We start from the raw sequence: 19,634 nt of genomic DNA, 5'->3' as shown, positions 1-19,634 counted from the left end.
CATATTCCTTTATATTCAGGCCAATGGATTATCTATCTTTCAAAGTGGCACTAATATATATATATATATAAAGAATATCATATGTACAATTTTAATTTCGTGCACATTTTTTTATATTTTTTACTTTTGATATTAAAATTATTGTTCAGAAATAAAGTTAAAAAAATTCTATATCATAAAATCGTATACAAAAACTATATAAAAAAAAAAATAGTACAACCATCATTTCTTTCTCTTTTTCTCTATAATTTTATCATTTTATTAACTTGTTTTAGAAAACCATTTTCTACAGTCCAATTGGAGTTGTCATAAGCAATTAATCTAGTTTCCATGAAAACTAATTTGGATTATTAGAAATACTTAACCACTTGACTGTTTTCCTAATATTAAATACATATAACGGGAGGCCAAGATAAAATTATTTTCTTGAAAGTAGGAAAAGCTTTGTTGCTCTATCTCCACTAATGGCACGGCAAATTAGCACATATATAGTAAGCAAAAGTCCAAAACCTGAAGAAAGTTGTTATATTTGTTAGGAAATTATTATTTTCTAACATATTTATGAATAATATATGGAAGAATGTTAGGGGATATAATTATCAGAATCGAATCGATAATTAATCTGATTATACGATTGGGTTATTGGTTCAATCGATGAGTCACTAATTTACCTGGTTGATTCAGTCATAATTAAATAAAAATATAACAAAAATATTTTCAAATAAACAAGAGAAATATATAATAACAATCAAATATCAATTTTTAGATATAATTTATAGTGCAAAAAGAGATAACAAATCAATCACTAGTATAAAATATTTTTTTTAATTTAAATAAACAAGAGAAAATAAAAGATAATACAATCAACATCAATATATCAATATGTTTATATATCATGTGTTGTTACTTATTTGGTATCTATGTCAATCCATGCTTAAAAGGATAAAAAAAATAAAAATTCATTCATGATTTATTATATATATATTTTTTGTAACATATATTGTTGAGAAGCACGATGGCGTAATGGCAAGGGGAGGCATGTTATGCACTTTCCTCTGTGCTTAAACCTCAGGTTTTCAATGGATTTGACCTTACTTTTTATTTGTTGGTTAAGTGCTGCCCCTTAGACTATCTCAAAATATATGTATTCATTATAATCACAAATTATATTATATTATTTTATATTAAATGACTTATATAATGATGATCTTATTTATTGTCATAAATGTTAAATTAAATAAATATTATTATTGTTTGATTTAGAATAAATGAGAATAAAATTAGAGATTTTACTATTTTTTTTTTTGGATTTAGGATTTAAGGGGTGTCACACTTAAATATAAATAGTGACTTCAAGATTTTGGTCTCCAACACAGAAAGCTGTCTCCACAGTTCTTTTCCCATCATAGGAGTTGTGATTTAGTCCTATTAGGGATACAGAAGTTTTGGTTGAGGAAGATCAAATAAAAAAATTCTTTCAATTATGTTCACGAATTCATGTACACTTCTGCGCTTTCAGCAATCTTTCTTAATGATTTAATATGGATGATCTTGGGGTTGAGGAATCTTAGAATTTTCAACAAGTGGTCTCAGAACCATCCATAATTGAGTCATTGAGAATTTTTTTTGTCCTGTTTGTTATTTAAAAATCTTTTTGTTATGAATTCAATTTTGGATTAAACGAAGAAATTTGCATTTTTCGTATGTAAATATATGTATAATTAAGGAGGGCACACAATATTTTGTGGTTGTTATATATTGTAACCTATTGTGAAGATTATTAATGGCCTAGAAAAGGGGGTTGAATCTATGACCTATTTTAAACTTGTGCACTTTGACTTTAAACTGAATTTAACTCAGTGTTGCTGTTGAATCTGCAATGTTAATTATACAGGAGATATTTTTATTTTGTCTCTTGATGATTATTTAAAAACAGAACAAACATGAAACTTTTGAGTGTACTAAGTTGCTATGATATCTACTGGATTGATTATGCATGAGACAATTTTGTTTTGTCTCGTATCGAATAAAACCAGAATCAAAACTGAAAAGAGAGAATGACACAACCATACATCCTAGTTCAACCACCATGTGCAATATGGCCTACATTCAGTCTCACTACAACTGTGGTAGAATATCTACTATCTTTCAACAAAGATTACAATCAATAATTTTCTAGGATTCTACTCAATCCAATCCGGGACAAACCAAACTTCTACCAAGTTTAATTTGGATAGGTTCACTCCCTAAACTTTCAACCACTAAGTACTCACCCAACTTAGTAAGGGAATCCCATCAAGATCATGAAGACAAAACAGAAATATAAATAAAAGAGTTGAACATAATTTCTTGACTTTTTCAAGATAACTCTCTTTGCCTTTTCTCTCAATACCTCACATAATGCCTTTTTTCATTGAAAGAAACAAAGAAAAATGAACACTAAAGAACAGAAAATTTAATGTAAAACTATAAAGGAGAAGAATGGTAGCTTGTAAGCTATGAGAATCCAAACTGTGTGCTCACTCCTTACTTCAATTATTAACTGTTTACCCCATTTTTAAAGAGGAGTAAAGCTTCCAAAACTTAAACTTGATTTGAACACCTTTAACTTGTTCTTCTTTCCCAAATAATAGAGCAGTAATGCAGAGAAGAGATGGGACAATAGCAGTGATTAAAGTTGACATGCATCTTTACCTAACTGCTTTTCTTTCTTCATTTTTTATTTGACTTCAAGGATCTGAGTCATTCATCAATTTTTTTACTCCAAATTTTGTTCTTGACGTTTGATTTGTAGTAGAGATTCACAACCTCTATTTTTTCTAACTTACCCGAATGGTGCATGCAGGAGAAAGGCATCTTCAACAAACCACAATGGAAGTACAAAAATGAAAATAATTTTCTAATTCAACCTTTGATTTGATCTTTGCTTTTGTGCCTAGCCTCTGACATTTCTTCTTCTTTCCTCTTGTTTGTTTGATTTTGTAAACACCTATTTTCTTTTGATTTGAACCCTAATCTAAACTTTCTTTTCTTGCTTACTTTTGGAACTAATCACGTGGGTTGAGAAGAGAGAAGAAAGAAGAGAGAAGGAGAGTTTGGTTGCTTGGTAATGGATCAGAGGAGAGTTGCATCTTTTCATCTTAGTTAGTGATCAGCAACAATTATTATGAGCCACAAAAGAATGCATTGTTTGCTGTTGGACCTCGTTTGTTGCAATATTATTTTATTTTGGCTTGCACACTAACCAAACAAATTATATATACAACTTGGACTTTTGGACCAAGATTATATTTTTTTAGTTATCATCAAATTATTGTTTTTATTTTCTCAAACTCAATAATTTTCTCTTTCATGACAAACATTATGATTTAAAATGAATTGGAATTAAAAAAAAATGAGAAGAGTTTAAAGATACTTCCTTTTAAAGATTCAACTTCAAATTTATCTTCCCCTTTCTTTCATTTGGTTGGCTCCTCCTGAATGTGAACCTTTTCAACCTGTAATTGTCATTAAAACAGTAGTATCTATGCAGAAACTATACTTATAAATAATTTCAAACACCCAAGATTTATCCTTTTAAATTCTTACAAACAAACTTATGTACCAATCAAACTCATTGGTCTAATATTAAACCAGCCTGATAAAGCATTTTTTAGAAATTTAATAAACTATCAATCCTAAAAAATTTTCAATTCGACATCAAACAGCCATAGAACAAATTAAACAATTAGACCAGTATTAAAATAGCAGCATCAACAATCAGAACAATACTAAAACAATAGCATCAATTATGAATTAGACAATGTAATTCATATTGAATTCATTTTACATATTCATTCCCTTTTTTGTTATCAAGGAGGTGAGATATGCCCTGCAAAAAATTTTGTTAAGCATAATGGTTTATCAGTTCAAACTAAAATCTGTCAATTCAAGTTACAGTCATCCAAATTAACAAAAGAGTATTAAATATCATAACCCATGCACAGCAAAATTGAGTTTTAGCATTAACAGAAACAACAAAAGTCTAGACATCAGATTTCTCATCTTTGGTTTTCAAGCATTCTTCTTCTTCTTGATAAGATTGCATTGGTTCATCGTCCAAGGAATCAATGTACTTTAGAAGCACTTCAATTCAGCTTTGAAATTTTCTCAATGAATTTTCATTTTGAATAACTAGTTTTCTGGCTTACTTGCTCGAGTTGATCATATGCTTGGTTAAATTCACAAATTCTTGTAAGAAATCCTTCATAATGCCATTAACCAAGTACTTGTTGGATGATGATGTACCAGCAGCCGATGGAGGAGGAATACTTTTATCTTCTTTTTCTTCCATAACCATGTCTCTTGTAGTTTTAGTCCCTTTTTTCTTGGTTTGTTTTACTACATCACCGCCTTTTAGATAAGAATTTTTATTCTCTTGGTTCTCATAAGATATATTGTAAAATCCGGTCATACTGTAATTAATTAAATAATAAATTAAATAGAAACGAATATGGTTAGAAAATCTAGCAATCGGAATTTGATAATTTAAATATGATATTTGGACTCAGTAAATTTTTCTGAGTCGGAAAGCATAGTTTTCTGCGTAAAAACACACACTGAAATTTTGACCGACAGTACCGGCTGAGATCTGTCTGGTACTGCAGCTGGGAAAATTAATTATAAGTGAATAAGGCTAAGAAATTAGGATTTATAATTAGGACAAGTGGAAATATTTAAAATGCGATTTAAAGCTCTAATCTTGAAGGTTTTGGCCCAAAATTGGGTCAACGGACAAAAATAAGTGAACCGGGCCCAAGTGGGCCCAAGACCCAATATATATAAACGTTAGTTATGAGCATTTCAGCTTATTTACCCTAAAGAAAGAGGGTAGGGGCGCTGAATTGAGAGAAGAGAGGAGAAAGGAGAAAACCTAATCCTAGCTCCAACTTCAAATCACCATAACTTGAGCTACGGAACTCCGATTGATGAGCCATTTGCGGTCACGTGTGGCTCTTCTCACCTTCTACAGTTTTATCTAAGTTTTGTAGTGAGTATTCCACTGTTCTTTGCCCAGTTTTCATTTTTCTCTTTAAATTCAAATTTGGGTTAGGTTTTGAGAAAATCTTGTGATTTTGATTATTTAGGAGTGCTCTAGTATGAGCCATGGGTGATATTCATCACAAACTTCAGTGAGTTAAGGTAAGAAACCCTCCAACCCTTGTGATTTATCATTTTCATGAACCCTAGGTTGATGTATATATGTGAAATTGGTTATGTTAGTGTATTTGGTGATTTTGGTGCACAATTGGGAGGTTGGTGTTGCTTGTGGAGCTTTAATGAGGCTTGGAACTAAGGGTTAGTGGAGACTTCCAATAAGAAGCTCAATTAATTTGGCTACAAGAGGTACAGTTTAAGTTTCATTTAAGTACCGTGTGGTGTGATGAGAATTTCTAGGCTAGATGCCTCTAGGATTAAGTTTGGATTGTGTGAATGGTTGGTATTAATATGCATAGTTGATATGTAATGTAAATTAATGATTGGGTTGAGAATTATCTGAATTGTATGTATAGTGTGTTGAGAATTTGATAGAGTGAATAACGAATATTGGTTTGTGGACTATGCATTTAAATTGTGAATTTGGGCTGGAGGCCGTAAATTTTGGGCCGGAGACCAGAAAGCGGTAAGAAAGGTAAGTTGATATGTGTATGGTGTGATGATATAAGTGATTGGATGGATTTAGATATTGAATGTGTGAATAATTGGTTTGGTTATTGAATAATAAGGTTTGAGAAATTGAGGTTGAATTGTGGGTGGAGCCATATTGATTGTGAGGGTGATATTGATTGTGTGTATTGATGGTTGATTGAAAATGGTATTGTTGGGGATTGAGATGAAAAATTATGTACTATATAGTATTGTGTTTGAAGTTGAAATTACTTGAGTGAAATTGGTTAAAATGATGGATTAGTGGGTCATGATTTGATAAAAATGTTAATGTATGAGTTGAGGAGGCTTGATGTTGATTTTTGGTATGTTTTGATTGATTTTAAAAAGGGTTGGAATTGGTTGTTTTGAAAATGGCACTTTGTGGTTTTGTATGAAAATGTGATTTTTAGGCATACTTTGACGGAGCATAAATTGGACTCTGGATCCCCGTTTTGTGCCAAACTTGTTTAGAAATGAAATTGGATCCGGGATCGTTATGCCGTTCAAAGAACGGGTGAAAAATGATTTGAAACGAAGAAGTTATGCCCGTCGGAAGATTGGGGTTTGAAACTGTGAATTCTGCCACTTTTAACTTAGTAAAATTTTTGGCAGAAAGCACTCCCACGCGTAGGCGTGGCCGACGCGTATGCGTCGTTTTCAAAGTTTCACTACCCATGCGTGCGCGTGGCCCACGCGCACGCGTACGCGTCGATGAGCGAATTCAATATGCCCAGCTAAATTCCAGAGAGTTGTGCCTGAGTTGTGCTGGTTTTGTGCTTGGGGCACAAAACACACCCACACATACGTGTGACTGACGCGTAAGCATCACTTGGATTTTCTTCCATCCACCCGTGCGCGTGGAGGGACGCATACGCGTCGATGTATATTGAGGCATTCCACGCGTGCGCATGGGCGACGCGCACGCGTGACCCTATTTTCACCCCAAGGTTGATGTTTTGAGTTTTCAAAGCCAATTTTAGACTTCTAAGTCTCCTTTCTCACCCTTTATGCCCTAAATACTTATAGTATGCCTAGCGATAGAAATAGGCTAGGAGATGTGGTAACTTGGAGACGAAGTGAGGGGAGAATTAATGATGAGTTATGATTAATGATTATTGTATGGGTGTTGAGGGTGATGATGGAAGTGCGGTGTATGCCGTGAGCCAAATGGCTGTATTGATAATGATTATTGGATGGTTATTGGCTATGCCATGAGCTGGATGGCTATGATAAATATTAAATTATGGCTGGAAATGAAAAAATGGCTTTGAATGATTGTTTTATCTTGAGCTTTCTTTCTCGAAAGTGCGACCCCAGAGAAATGGAGGAAGGTGAGGATCCCCTTTCTCGTTCTTCCTAGTATTGTAAAATCGCCCCCAGCGAGATGGTGGGAGGTTAGGATCCCCTCCTTGGTTTCTCCTGGGCATATGAGAACATACCTCCTAGGTAGATGCAAAGGTTGTGGTTGCGTCTCACTTGCTCCAGGTTGGTTAGTATAGAGTCTCCCCGGGTAGTAGCAATTGTAACACCCTACCATACAGAGTCTTATGCTTAAGTCATAATTCAGAGATGGCAAGGTATTACGACCTCTAAAACAAAAATTTAGTATGAATAGTATTGTGAAAGATGATTATAACTAGGAGCCTTTATAAGAAAAAGGGGTAAAACAAAAATCGTAACTCGAAAAGCGCAACACTCTGATCGATAACGTAGCGAACAAGAATAAACCAACGCGAGATTATATATATACAAAAGAGTGTCAAAAACGGGAATATCAAAACTCAAAATCCGGTTGCAAAGATAACCGGTCCGAGCATAGCAATATATACATATAATAAAATAAGGAAACCCCAAAGGAAACCCAAAGGGACACAAATACAGGAACCTATTCTCCAAAATCTCCTATAAGAGGAGTCATCACAGTTTGTATTATTTAATGGAGATAAAAGTATCTAAGAGAAATCATAAAATCAAAACAGAGTCCCGAGAACAAAGGATCTTCGCTAATCCAGAAGTCTCCAGTATGCTTTAGCGAGAAACCTCACGTCCTGCATCTGAAAACCACAAAATCCGCATGGGTGAGAACAACCAGAGGTCCCCAGCATGGTAACAGTTCCCCATATATAACATGTAATAATAGAGGAAAGCCGAAGGCAATCCTAGAACTTCCTCCAGATAATATCAAAGCTTATAAACAAGCTAAACCATATGTGGCAACTGACTAAAGATCCTTCAGTCAAACTAATACTTCCCTTTCCAATTCCTTCAGACCTCCCAACCACCAGTAGGAGTATAATGTAGCAAACACAGCTAAATCAAACAAGAGATATACAAATAGGAACAGATAAGGCATTTAGACAATTAGCAAGTAATATGCAGTCAAAAATAGACAATCTCAAACAATTCATGTAGTATGCATATGATGAATGCCTGTCCCTAGTGGCTGATGATATCATCTGTCGGTTATAGAGCCAACCCGACAAGTCCTGGTAGCTAACCATTGGACTGTCCCTCTGTCGTGTCTCCCCAAATCGAGTTATACTCAATATAAATTTGATCATAATCATGATCCATATCCATCACCTTCACTGGTGAATATTCATGGGGGTGAGCTCATCCGGGGCTTTCACAGTGCCCGGCCACCCTAACGACATAGGGTCACAAGAGCTTCGAGTCTCAACCTGGAGCACGTGATGGATAGCCACTGCTTCCTCCCAGGGAAACCCTCATCTCCGATAGTGGAAGTGCAAACATTCACAATTCATTCAATAGCATATATGCATTTATACTTAGCCATAATCATGGCTCCGCCGTAACACGGCAATAATTTAGCCATCCGGCTCACGGTTAAATCCATAACCAGCCAATTCATTAACAATTACGGCCCTTCGGCCCATGGCATAACAAGCACTTCCACCGCCATCTTCCACATCTCACATAATCATCTTTGATCCTCATTGATCATTTAATTTTCCCTTGCTTCACTCGCAAGTTACCACATTCACTAGCTCCTTATCTCATTGCTAGGCATATCATAATGATTTAAGACATAAGTGATGAGATCGGAGGTTTAGAAGTATGAAATTTGGCTTTTAAAACTCAAAAATCAACTTTGGGATGAAAACAGGGCCACGCGTACGCGCACTCCGCGCGCACGCGTGGATGGCCACGAAATTCATCGATGCACAAGCGTCATACGCGCGGACGCGCGGGTTGAAAAATAGCCAAACGACGCACACGCGTCAGTTACGCGTACGCATGGGTGCTCTTGCGCCCCAGGCACAAAACTGGCACAATTCTGGCACAACTCTCGGGAAAATAGCTGGGCATTTAGTGCAGCGCATCGACGCGCCCGCGCACACCATCCGCACGTGTAGATGGTGCTTTCTTGAAGAACGGCGCGTACGCGCCAAGTGCGCCTATGCGCGGAGAGTCGTTCTGCTAAAAATTTTCTAAGTTAAAAGCTGCATAATTTACAGATTCAACCCACAATCTTCCGACGGACATAACTTTCTCATTTTAAATCGTTTTCCGCCCGTTCTTTCAACAGCATGGACATCCCGGATTCAATTTTATTTCTAAATAAGTTTGGTACAAAACGGGGATTTGTAGTTCAAGTTATGTCTCGTCAAAATATGCCCAAAAACCATGTTTTCATACAAAACCACAAGGTGCCATTTTCAAAACAAGCCATTTTCAACTCTTTTCAAAATCAACCAAAACATGCCAATTTCAACCATTTTTGAAGTCAATCAAAATGTACCAAAATCAACATCAAGCCTCCTCAACTCACACATCAACACTTCACCGCAATTCGCAAAACATCATCCCACTAATTTAACACTTCTCAATCAAATGGCTAAGAGACAACACATAAACATGTCATACATACTTTCTCATCCCAATCTCCCATGATACCACTTTCAATTAACCATCATTACACATACTCAATATCATACTCACCATCAACATGGTGTCACCCACAATTCAACCTCAATTACTCATCAAGCATATATCACAACATGCATATTTCTTATACATCATACCATCAAGGCATCAATAATCATCATCACATATATGACCACATCATATATCTCAACCATTCAACAACATCAACAATTCAATGCCTATCTTAGAGCCTCTAGCCTAATGATGAGCGGATAATTTATACACTTTTTTGCATTGTTTTTAGTATGTTTTTAGTAGGATCTAGTTACTTTTAGGGATGTTTTTATTAATTTTTATGTTAAATTCACATTTCTGGACTTTACTATGAGTTTGTATGTTTTTTTGTAATTTCAGGTATTTTCTGGCTGAAATTGAGGGACTTGAGAAAAAATCAGATTCAGAGGTTGAAGAAGGACTGCTGATTCTGTTGGATTCTGACCTCCCTGCACTCAAAGTAGATTTTCTGGAGCTCCAGAACTCAAAATGGCGCGCTTCCAATTGCGTTAGAAAGTAGACATCCAGGGCTTCCCAGCAATATATAATAGTTCATACTTTGGCCGAGTTTAGATGACGCAAAAGGGCGTTGAACGCCAGTTCTACGCTGCAGTCTGGAGTTAAACGCCAGAAACACGTCACGAACCAGAGTTGAATGCCAGAAACACGTTACAACCTGGCGTTCAACTCCAGAAAGAGCCTCTGCACGTGTAAACTTCAAGCTCAGCCCAAGCACACACCAAGTGGGCCCTGGAAGTGGATTTATGCATCAATTACTTACTTCTGTAAACCCTAGTAACTAGTTTAGTATAAATAGGACTTTTTACTATTGTATTAGACATCTTGGGACGTCTAGTTCTTAGATCATGGGGGCTGGCTGATGCACGGAAAACTTGTCTCTCAACAAATCTCCCTTCGGCAAGTGTACCGAATTTGTCGTCAAGTAAAAACTCACAATAGAGTGAGGTCGAATCCCACAGGGATTGATTGATCAAGCAACTTTAATTAGAAGAATGTTCTAGTTGAGCGAATCCAGAATTTGGGTTGAGAGTTGCAGAAAATAAAAATAGCGGGAATGTAAATAACAGAAAAGTAAATGCTAGAATTAAAGGACTGGAAGTAAATGACTGAAAATAAATTGCAGAATTGTAAATGGGAATGGGGGATTTGCTCATAAAAGTAAATGGCAGAAATTAAAGAGAATGGGTAAGATCAGAGATGGGGAGTTCATTGGGCTTAGGAGATGTTGCAATTCTCCGAATCAAGTTCATTTTCATCTCTTCCTCAATCAATGCACTCATTGATCTCCTTGGCAATCTTAAGTGATTGAATTACAATTTCTTGCAATTCAATCTCTCAAATCTTGATCAATAGCCAATTCCTTGGTCAATTGCTCATGAGAAGAGATGAAGTATGGTCACTGATTATACCACATGCATTTCCCAAATCAAGTATTGAGAGGGTTATGGTCACATACCCATCCAAACCCAATTTGGTCCAGCATGAGAAAGCATTTCTAGCTTGATCTCTTCATTCCTCTTTCAAGGTTCAAAAGAGATCCAAGTTTGAGTAGCATCTCTTCCAAGATAACTACTCAATTGGATGAAGATCGAAAGCTTTCAAGTAAAATCAAGAGGAAAGATAGAAGAAGAATAATGAAAATTAGTATTGATCCATCAAATTACAACAGAGCTCCCTAACCCAATGAAAGGGGTTTAGTTGTTCATAGCTCTTGAAAATGAAAACAAAGATGGAGAATACATCATAAAACTAGAAATTGCAAAGAAAGTAAAATACAGAGAGTAGTTCTCTTTTTTCCAGCCTCCATGACTCTTTCTCAATTCAAAGTTATTCCTATATATACTACTCTTCTCAGCTTCTAGTGTGATTCTTCAAGTCTTGGGCCTTTAGATCTTGAGTTTGAAGCAGTTCCTTTCTTTATTTGGGCTTGGCTTTACTTGCAGAGAGAAAGTGCGAAGTGGGCGGAGACTTTAGTTCAGGACGTCAGGGGTGTTAATATTTAGTGAGAATATAAGTTCGAGAACGTTAGTGACACTTAACATTGTCACTAACGTTCCAATGCACCCCTTTGCCTCACGTTAAAACCCACGTTAACTAGGTTAACGTGGCTTTTAACGTTGCCTTGCTAACCTTCGAGAACGTTAGTGACACTCAACATTGTCACTAACGTTCCAGTGTGCCCCTTCTTGCTTCACGTTAAAGCCCACGTTAACTAGGTTAACGTGGCTTCTAACGTAGCCCTTGCCATCCTTCGAGAACGTTAGTGACATTCAACATTGTCACTAACGTTCCAATGTGCCCCTAGGTCTCACGTTAGAGTCCACGTTAACTAGGTTAACGTGGCTTCTAACGTGGCCATCTTTAGCCATCCCAACATTAATGACAATGTTGAGTGTCACTAACGTTGGCTCATCCTTCATTCCTCATCGTTAGCTTCCACGTTAACCAAGTTAATGTGAAAGTTAACGTGACTCTTGGGGGTTGTGTGGTTGCTTCAACGTTAGTGACAATGTTGAGTGTCACTAACGTTGTCGACAACTCTTCATCCCTTACGTTAGTTCCCACGTTAACCAAGTTAACGTGGGAGTTAACGTGGTACTTTGCACCATAGGCCAACGTTAGTGACAATGTTGAGTGTCACTAACGTTGGCTTCTCTTCCCCCCTTAACGTTAGAGGCCACGTTAACTAAGTTAATGTGGCTTCTAACGTGGCCACTTATGAGTAATTGCCAACGTTAGTGACAATGTTAAGTGTCACTAACGTTGGCTCAACTTCTCTTCTCCACGTTAGAGTTCACGTTAACTTAGTTAACGTGACTCTCTAACGTGGGCATTGATGGCTTTTTGAGAGTGTTATTAGCAATCACTTTTCTCATTAATCTTGCAAGTTACCTCCCCTTTTCTTGCTTTCTTTTGGTCCTGAAATCAAGCAATAAAGTGCATCAAAGCTCTTGTCCAAGTCATGAGTAATGCAACATAATAATTGTCACTAAACTTATGCAAAATCCTCATGAAATTATGTAAAATGCACAATGTATGCTTGAATCAAGGCATAGGTGAATATCTACCCAAAACTAGCTTATTTCCTAAAGAAATACATGAAACTAACCTAAAAACAGTAAAGAAAAGGTCAGTGAAACTGGCCAAGATGCCCTGACATCACAACACCAAACTTAAAGCTTGCTTGTCCCTAAGCAAGTACTGGAACGAGAGAATGATGAATGGAATATCCAGAGGAATGAGTCATTCTTGTGGAAGTTATGTTACTGATTTTATGGTGGTTTCATGCATAGCAACTTAGGTTCATTCCATTACTGGCTTTCAGACCTTTATCATGTCCTAAAACACCCACTTTGTTTATATCCCATGAGACCTTTATTTATTGATCCTTTTATTATTGTTATTTCAAGGGTTGTTTGTGTTATTTAGGCTAAGTGCTCTGTAAGGGGGCAACTCTTTAAGATAAGCTTTCAGCCAACACTCCCAAACCAGTTGGTTCAAGGTGCTAGGTGTTGAGACACCCCTAAGGACTTACTCCCTCAAGCCTATCCCCCATACATACACACTACAGGCATTTAGTTCATTTATTTTCTTTTCTTGAGACCTTGGTGTCCAGCACCTCTTTGGGTTACTAAGTGTTCTGTAGTGAAGGTTACTCTTGATAGTGGACTTTCAGCTGATAATCCCGAGTTAGTTAACCCAAGTTACCAAGTGATAAGGCACCCCTAAGAGCTTATTCATCCAAGTAGATCCCTCACACAGGAGCACCGCAGACACTTGCCTCAAGATTAAAACCATTGATGCCTAGCCTTATTGCTTACTCTTTTTCTTTTTTTTTTCACTTCTATTATTCTTTCCCTTTTCTCTTCTTAGGATCTTGTTATTAACTTAGTCTCATGAGTGTATCCAAAGAAAAGTATTCAGGCCATATAATTGTCATCCCAGCCTTGTGGTCAAACCAACTTAGCTAACTTATGACTACCCCAAAGATTCATGAATGCACTTCCACAATATGAATTCCACTCTGGTCTTTTAAAAACATAATCATTCTCTTCTTCATTTGATTTAAAAGGAACAAGCATACAAGTAAGTTAAGTAAGGATGCAGCGACATAAAGACTAGCACACATAGACCTATTCAATACCACAAACTTAAAAGACATGATTGAAAAAGGTTTAACATAACATGGAAGCAAGTTCTATTTCATACAAGATCTTCCTTATTTTAAGACATAGAGAAAGATGGAACAAAGAAGGAACTCCACCACCTTTTACTATTGTGGATGTCCATGCTCTTTTCCTTGCTTGTCCTCCTTGTTTCCTCTTGCATTTCCTCGCATCCGTGCCAATCTTGCTTGCTTCCAATCCTCAAGTGCTTTCCTCACTGACTCATGACTCTCTTCCACCCTTTGTCTTTCCTTTCGTGCTAATTCATCCTTCATTTCGTCATATTTGGCTATTCCTGGATGCAATACTGGCAGTTGTCCCACTAAGTAGCCGAGCCTGGCTTGAGTGTTTATCTGATGTCCTGTTTGACTCATGTAAACTCCTTCTGCGAATGCCCTTTGCTCGTCCAATAGTTCTGCCTGTTCTATTTGTCTTCGATGCATCTCATGTATGTGTGCCCCTTGATGTGCTTGGATGTTGATTAGCCTCTGGGTGGATTCTTGTTGCTCGTTTTGCCTTTGTTCCATCCTGTTGAATGCTTCTCCCCATTGTTGTCCTTGGCTTAGTTGCTGTTCCATCATTTGCCTTTGCCACTCACCTTGCTGAGTCATCCATCTTGAAAGTGTTTCCTCTTGCTGCCCCATCATCTGTAGTTGAAGCTCTTTCTGTGCTCCTTGGCTTTCCAAATATTGTCTAGATAAGCCATCAATGACCTCCTGCAATTGGTGCATGTCCAAGGTCTGTTGTGCTTGACCCTCTGAGACTTGGCCTTCCACTACTTGAGGGGCTGTCCTCTTCCTTTGCTTTCACTGAGGCAGGGGGGATGCTGCAGTGTTCATCCTTCGGACCGTTATTGGAATGCCTTCCTTTATCCAAATGGGGTCCTCATCTTCAAAAACCACCCTAACTTTCTTGCATATTCGGTAAATAGTGCTGGGGTAACCTAATGTTCCTCTTGAGTCACTTTTCTCTACCATCTTTCTAATGCCTTGAGCTATGATCTCATGAACTTTGATTTCTCCTCCCTTGAGTATACAATGCACCATTGTTGCTCTCTCGAGATTCACCTCCGAGTTGTTTGCAGCTGGGAGAATAGACCTCCCCACTAGCTCGAACCACCCCTTAGCTTCAGGAGTGAGGTCTGTTCTCTTAATGAACTTTGGTTTATTTCCTGCACCCCTTTCCCAGTCAGCTCCTGGTACACAAAGGTCTCGTAAAAGCTGGTCATAATTGGGGTTGTTGTTCAATCTTGAGTGGTAACTTTCTTCTTCAAACGATATAGACCGTAGCTTCAATGCCCTCATTACACTCATGGGACCAAAATCCACCATTGTTCCTCTCACAAAGCTTGTATATGACTCATCTTTCTTATCATATCTGACTGCATTTGCATAAAATTCTCTTATGAGATTTGCATTCACCTTAGTGACCGAGTCAATGAGGAGCTCCCATCTTCTCCTTTCTACCTTCTCTGTGATTTCGGGGCATTCAGTCTTCTTAACCTGAAACCCCAGCTCATAGATGATTTCCTTATCAACCATCCACCCGTATTGCAATGCATGATGCAAGCTTGTAAATCTCTTCTCATCATATGGGTGTTCTTCCATGGGTTCCTTTCCCTCCCTTCTCTTAGAACTTGAAGATGCCATGAATGATGGTTAATATGTGAAGGTGGTAAGGTTGTGGAGACTTTTGGTCGTTTAGGATTTTATGGCAGTGAAGAGAGTGAGGGGAAAAATGTTTATAATCGATAGAGGGTGTCTTGTACATAAAGGAAGAGTGGTGAAGGGTGTGTGATGACAATGAAGGGTAGTACGGACAAGGGTCGTTTATATAGAGAAGTTGTGAAGGAATGGAGGGTGTAGATTGATGAAATAGTCACTTGATGGACGGTTGGGGTTATGCATGGCTAGAAGACAAGGATCATCACTTTATGATGGGGATTGCTCGGTCTTCTAGGGTCCCATTTTTTTCAATGTTGCATGGCAACATTTTCCAATGTATTCCCTTTTTAGAACAAGTGTGAAGCCCCTCCTTTTGTGGTGTCCGAACCTTCTTTGTTTGGTTGTCCAATCTATCCCTTTTCATGCTTCTTTTCCTCTCCTATAAAGATTTAAAATAAGAAAATTAATATCATAAAAAAATTGAAACTCTACGGCTAGAATAAAATGAAAGAAAGGATTTGATTGTTATTTATGAATTCCAACTAACTAACTAACTATTGGTGGGTCCTTATATGTATTTTGGTGGCACCATGAGGTGACACCAAACTTAGTTTGGATCACTGTGATGGAGGTTTTGTGTTCAAAGCTCCCAAGACTAGCATGCATCTTGGTTTGCTTTGAACACCAAACTTGTTCCTCACTATATTCTGCATAAGAAGATTTTCACCAATTGTTTGTCAAGTTTGGATTGAAGCTCATAAAGATTGACTTATTCATTATCATCTGAAAGCATATAAAACATGGGTTGCCTCCCATGAAGCGCTTCTTTACCGTCACTAGCTTGACGTTTTTCCTTCATCATGGTGGTTGGTAGTGCTTAAAGTCCTCCCCTCTTGCTGTGGACTTGTATCCATTGGTTGGATCAATGATCTCCACATGTTCCAGGGAAAGAACTCTGTTGATCTTCTTTGTTTCTTTTGAGGTTGCCTTCCCCTTGGTGACCTCTTTTCTCCAAGGAGTTGTGATGCTGTCTTCACCTGCCTCTAGAGGTTTGGGTTCCTCTAACTTTTTCTTGAGCTGTGGCAATTGCTGTTTTCCTTGTTTGTCAGTTAAGGGGGTCTCAGAATGAGTTGGCTGTGCTTCAGTGCTTCTTTTTTCTTTTAGTGTCTCATTATCATCTGTGCTTAGTTCCTTGTCCTCTTGATCTATTTCTTGTGAGAGTTTGAAGACATTAAAGCTAAGTCGTTCATCATGGATTCTCAATATTAGCTCCCCTTTCTCTACATCGATAAGTGCTCTGGCTGTAGCTAGGAATGGTCTTCCCAACATGATTGGGTGAGTGTGACTTTCTTCCATGTCCAGAATGACAAAGTCTGTTGGGAGAAAGTACTTCCCAACCTTTAGCAACACATTTTCCACTACTCCTATTGCTTGCTTTTGAGTTTTGTCAGCCAGTCTGACAATGACATCTGTGGGCATTATCTCATTGATCTGCAGCTTCTTCATCAGGGATAAGGGCAGTAAGTTGATGCTGGCCCCCAAATCACATAGTGCTCTGTCGAACATATTTTCACCTATGGCACAAGGGATATGAAAACTTCCTGGGTCTCTTCTTTTTGTAGGCAACTCAGGTTGAATAAGGGCACTACATTCCTTGTTCATCACTATAGTCTGCCCTCCCTTGAGTGAGCTTTTCCTGGGAAGAAGTTCCTTCATATACTTGATGAATGAAGGCATTTGTTGAATTGCCTTGATGAATGGTATGTTCACATGCAAAGATGCAAACAAGTCTAGGAACCTTGAGTATATTCTCTTTCCCACAGCACCATTGAGCAGTTGAGGAAAGGGTGCATAGAGCTTCAGCAACTCTTGTTGTGATATTTCTGGTTCTTTGTGATCTCTATCCTCCTCCTTTATTGAGTTGTCTTCAGGTTGTTCGAGAAGTTTTCCTTGCTTGTCTTCAGTCTCTTGATCACTTGTAGTGACCATTTTGCAATCTTCCCATCTTACTTTCTTTGCTTCTCCTTTGGAGTTTTTCTCCGTGTCACTTGGGAAGCTATCTGTAGGTTTTGGAATCTTCTCAGCTAAATATCCCACCTGGAATTCCAGCTTCCTAATGGTCTCTCCCTGGTTCTTAATAATGGCTCGCACCTCCTCTTTGAACACCTTATTTTCTTGAATCTCTTGGCATATTCCTTCAAGTAAGGCTTCAATCTTAGAGAGCTTGTCATCAATTGATGAGTGGTTCGGGGCAGATGTGCTATTTTGGTTTTGATAAGTGTGTGGAGAAGTGTTATTGTGGGGGTGTTGAGATGTCCTCTGGGTGAATTGCTGGTGAGCTGCATTGTTGTTGGAGTTGTAACGTCTCTGGTCTTGGTTTTGATCTTGCTCCCTTCCCCACCCAAAGTTTGGGTGGTTTCTCCATCCAGGGTTGTAAGTCTTTGAGTATGGATCATAGTTTTTCCTTGGTGAATTCCCAATGTAGTTGCCTTGCTCCTGACTCCCCTCTGCTTCTTCATTCACTCCTTCTTGGATTGTTGATGAAGATGAGATTGCTGCTACTTGGTTCCTCTCCATCTTCTTGGTGAGGTCAGCTAGCTGCTGGGTAATGAGATTGTTTTGGGCCAACAGAGCATCTACATTGTTTAACTCCATCACTCCTCTTGTGTTCCCTCTTTCGGAAGCATAGAAGTAGTCGTTTTCTGCTACTGTTTCGATAACATCTATGGCTTCTTCAATGGTCTTTTTCTTGTTCAAAGATCCTCCAGATGAATGGTCTACGACCTTCTTTGACTCATAAGAGAGACCTTCATAGAAAATGTGCAGCTGCACCCATTCGTTGAACATGTCAGGTGGACACCTCCTTGTTAAGTCCTTGAACCTCTCCCATGCTTCATATAGAGTCTCACCATCTTGTTGCCTGAAATTTTGAACCTCAGCTCTCAGCCTATTAATTCGTTGAGGAGGGTAGAATCTTGCTAAGAATTTGTTCACCACATCCTCCCAAGTTGTCAAGCTCTCCCTTGGGAAGGATTCCAACCACTTGGCTGCCTTGTCCCTGAGTGAGAAAGGAAATAAGAGCAGTCTATAGGCATCAGGATGAACACCATTAGATTTTACTGTGTCACATATTCTCAGGAAGGTGGTCAAATGTTGATTGGGGTCTTCTTGAACACCTCCTCCAAACGAACAGTTGTTCTGAACAAGGGTGATGAGCTGTGGTTTAAGTTCAAAGTTGTTGGCATGGATTGTTGGCTTTTGGATGCTACTTCCACAACTGCCTGGGTTTGGATTGATGTAAGAGCCCAAAACTCTTCTATCCTCCCCAGCATGATTTGCTCCACCTCCTCTGCCATGGTTGTGAGTCTCTTCTTCATGATGATTTTCCATGTTTTCTTCCATGTTTGGTTCAAAGTATTCCTCAAAGTGTTCCTCCTCTTCTTCAGCACCAACTACACATTTTTCTTTTGCCTCCCTCCTTAGTCTAAGGAAGGTTCTCTCAGGTTCAGAATCAAAGGAAGTTGAAGCCCCGCTTCTTCTCCCTGTCATGCAACCAACAAGTACAAGCAAAGAAAATAGGTGCAGACAGTATTTGTGTCAGAATTACTGTTAGTTGTGGGTGATGCAATATATCAAACAGTTAGTGGGTTAGCAAACAGAATTGAAAATAACAAAGAAAAACAAAAGAGTAGAGGGGGAAGGGAAGAAGTTTAACTAAAACAAAAAGTAAATAACTCAAACAGAAAATGAAATTCACAAAATAAAAATGCTCAATCTAGTGATCTTCCAATTTAATCATTGTTGATGCACAATCAATCCCTGGCAACGGCGCCATAAACTTGATGCACGGAAAATTTGTCTCTCAACAAATCTCCCTTCGGCAAGTGTACCGAATTTGTCGTCAAGTAAAAACTCACAATAGAGTGAGGTCGAATCCCACAGGGATTGATTGATCAAGCAACTTTAATTAGAAGAATGTTCTAGTTGAGCGAATCCAGAATTTGGGTTGAGAGTTGCAGAAAATAAAAATGGCGAGAATGTAAATAACAGAAAAGTAAATGCTAGAATTAAAGGACTGGAAGTAAATGACTAAAAATAAATTGCAGAATTGTAAATGGGAATGGGGGATTTGCTCATAAAAGTAAATGGCAAA

At 38.0% G+C, this 19,634-nt stretch overlaps 1 protein-coding gene and 1 non-coding gene across 2 annotated transcripts in view; one reads left to right on the top strand and one right to left on the bottom strand.

The window, feature by feature from the left end:
- Positions 1–19,634, bottom strand: part of LOC148563480 (uncharacterized) — a 54,372-nt gene that overhangs the window by 17,661 nt on the left and 17,077 nt on the right. The gene's annotated exons all lie outside the window — the stretch shown is intronic.
- Positions 18,327–18,430, top strand: LOC148563482 (small nucleolar RNA R71). Its single transcript, XR_015884372.1, has one exon. It is a non-coding gene; the product is annotated as a small nucleolar RNA R71 (small nucleolar RNA).

This window comes from Arachis ipaensis, chromosome B5 (genome assembly GCF_059453495.1).
Source record: "Arachis ipaensis isolate K30076 ecotype BB chromosome B5, ASM5945349v1, whole genome shotgun sequence".
In the NCBI taxonomy this organism is placed as follows: domain Eukaryota; kingdom Viridiplantae; phylum Streptophyta; class Magnoliopsida; order Fabales; family Fabaceae; genus Arachis; species Arachis ipaensis.
This window is presented reverse-complemented; position numbering and strand designations above follow the sequence as displayed.